The sequence below is a fragment of the Myotis yumanensis genome, unplaced genomic scaffold, assembly GCF_028538775.1.
Source record: "Myotis yumanensis isolate MYYU_CA2020_CCGP unplaced genomic scaffold, mMyoYum1.0.hap1 SCAF_8, whole genome shotgun sequence".
Classification (NCBI taxonomy): Eukaryota; Metazoa; Chordata; class Mammalia; order Chiroptera; family Vespertilionidae; genus Myotis; species Myotis yumanensis.
This window is the reverse complement of record NW_027223759.1, coordinates 50,417,938-50,420,546: the sequence shown is the minus strand read 5'-3', so window position 1 is coordinate 50,420,546 and position 2,609 is coordinate 50,417,938. Positions and strand designations below refer to the sequence as shown.

At 43.6% G+C, this 2,609-nt stretch overlaps 1 pseudogene; it reads left to right on the top strand.

Annotated features, from left to right (window-relative positions):
* Positions 1 to 1,064: 1,064 nt before the first annotated feature.
* On the top strand, positions 1,065 to 1,966 carry LOC139015662 (ferritin light chain pseudogene; annotated as a pseudogene).
* Positions 1,967 to 2,609: the final 643 nt, after the last annotated feature.

Here is a 2,609-nt window from a genome sequence, read left to right as displayed (position 1 = left end):
CAAATTGGAGGAACCCACTTCCCCGAGTGGTTGCTGAGTGGCTAGATGATGCCACACAGAAGTGGAAGAAGTAAGCTCTTCCTTGTCATCAACCTGGACCCGACATAGTAAGTCTCACTGAGAGTCCCCCATCTAGGCATTCAGGTAATACCATATTTCTTTACATTCGACAAACATTTTATTTAGATTCTGGTGCCCCATTCCACTGAAGGGGAAGGATATTTAAACTAATGTTTAGGACTTCTTGCCTCCCTTCCTCATCACCAGAAGGGTCATTTCCAAGGCCTAGCCAAAGTTTTCTATCCAAACAATTTACTTCTCAGTTTTTCATTAATTTTTTAATATATTCTTTCATCTTTCTGACCTTTTGATATAAAAATATGACCATAAAAATGTAATAGCTTATATTTTGGGGGTACAATGATTGGCAAGCACTGGTAATGTACTTCACATGGATTCCTCCCCTCCCCCCAGCTCTATGAAGTAAATATCAGTATTATCTTCCTTTGCAGAAATTGTGGCTTGAAGAGGTCAAGTGACTTAACCAAGATCACACAGCTGGTGAATATAGAATAGGAATGTCAGTAGTTACTGAACTTTCATTTTCATAGTAAGGGATTTGGTGAAAAAGCTGGTTTACTTCTTTTAGCATTTATTATGTGTTAACATTTATTATAATTACGAAATTCATGCATGGGTAGGGTCCCTAGGCCTGGCCGGTGATCATGGCTGATCTGTGGGGCGACCGGCGGGGTGATGGGGGGGTGCCCTGCTGGCACCGGCTTGGCTGGCCTGGAGCCTGCAGGCTGGGGGCAGCTCCTGCATTGAGTGTCTGCTCCCTGGTGGTCAGTGCACATCATAGCAACCGGTCATTCTGCCTGTCATTTGGGCAATTTGCATATTAGGCTTTTATTATATAGGATATTAGACCACCAAATAGATTGACTCATGAGAGTGTAAATATTTTCCTTGTCCTTGTAATCTCTAAATTTTTTGATGTGATCTCTTGTACAAAATATTTTATGCTATAAATAATTGTGGAAATGGGCATTGCACTTGGAGCTCCCGGATCTGTCTCTTGCTTCAACAGTGTTTGGACGGAACAGACTCAGGGACACCCCTTCTTCCAGCCTCCGGCCACTCTCCTGCGTCTCATCTACTCACCACCTTCAGGACCACCCCCGGGACCAGCCAACACCGGTTGTTTTTTTTGTTTTTTTTCTACCTTAAACTCCTTATTGCCGAACAGCCATGAGCTCCCAAATTCGTCAGAATTATTCCACCGAGGTGGAGGCTGTGGTCAACCGCCTCGCCAACCTGCATCTGCGGGCCTCCCACACCTACCTCTCTCTGGGCTACTATTTCGACCGCGACGATGTGGCTCTGGAGGGCGTGGGCCACTTCTTCCGCGAGCTGGCGGAGAAGAAGCGCGAGGGCGCGGAGCATCTCCTCAGGTTGCAGAACAAGCGCGGCGGCCGCATTCTCTTCCAGGACGTGCAGAAACCTTCCCAGGATGAGTGGGGCAAAACTCAGGACGCCATGGAAGCCGCCCTGGCCTTGGAGAAGAACCTGAACCAGGCCCTTTTGGATCTGCATGCCCTGGGTTCGACCCGTGTCGACCCTCATCTCTGCGACTTCCTGGAGAACCACTTCCTGGATGAGGAGGTGAAACTCATCAAGAAGATGGGCGACCACCTGACTAACATCCGCAGGCTGGCCGGCCCCCAGGCTGGGCTGGGCGAGTATCTCTTCGAGAGGCTCACCCTCAAGCACGACTAGGAGCCTTTGGAGCCCAGAGGCCTTTCCAAGGCCCCCCCTGCACCCCCCTGGCGTCTCTGGCTTTTACCTGAGCCTCTTCCCGAAACTACTAGCCATTCCTTTAACCACCCTGGAGCCCTCTCCCATGCATTGGACCAAATGAGACAATAAAGCTTTTTGCAACAGTTAAAAAAAAATAAATAAATAATTGTGGAAATGAATGGAACAAAACCATAAAATAAGTTACAATAAAATATCTCTGAAAGGAATGGCTTTTATTATAACAAAAGAGGTAATGTATTTTATAATGCTGTAGAATCTCTAATTTGACACCTAATGAAGAAGCTTGAAAGAAAAAAAAAAGTAAAATTAAGAACTCCAAACAGCAGAAGTATACTCATATCAAAAGTTTTGAATTGCTGAGTGTGGAAAGAAAAAAATTTTTAAATGGCAAATACAGAGTTTATGGATAATGATTCTCAAATTTGACCCAAATGAAAAGGGTAGCAGCCACACAATTGTTAAGAGTAAAAGTCCCATAGGGAAATGTTAAGTGTGTTATGGTGTTTAAGCCTAGATAATAGAAAGACAAAGAAGTAACTTTAGCATACAAAATTTGGTTATATGGAGAAAAAAACCCCATAATTTACCACAGATCTACACAATTGTGTGGATAGCCCTAAGCAATTCTTATCCCCCTTAATAAGTATTACTAAGTATCTTTTAAAATCTTTTGGATGATACTTGCTTTTTTTTTTTTTTTTTTGCAATAGCTTATCTCTAACAACACAAGTCCTTTTTGTAAAATTTCTATCTGGGAAATAATAGTACTTTTACTTCCTTTGCAAAGT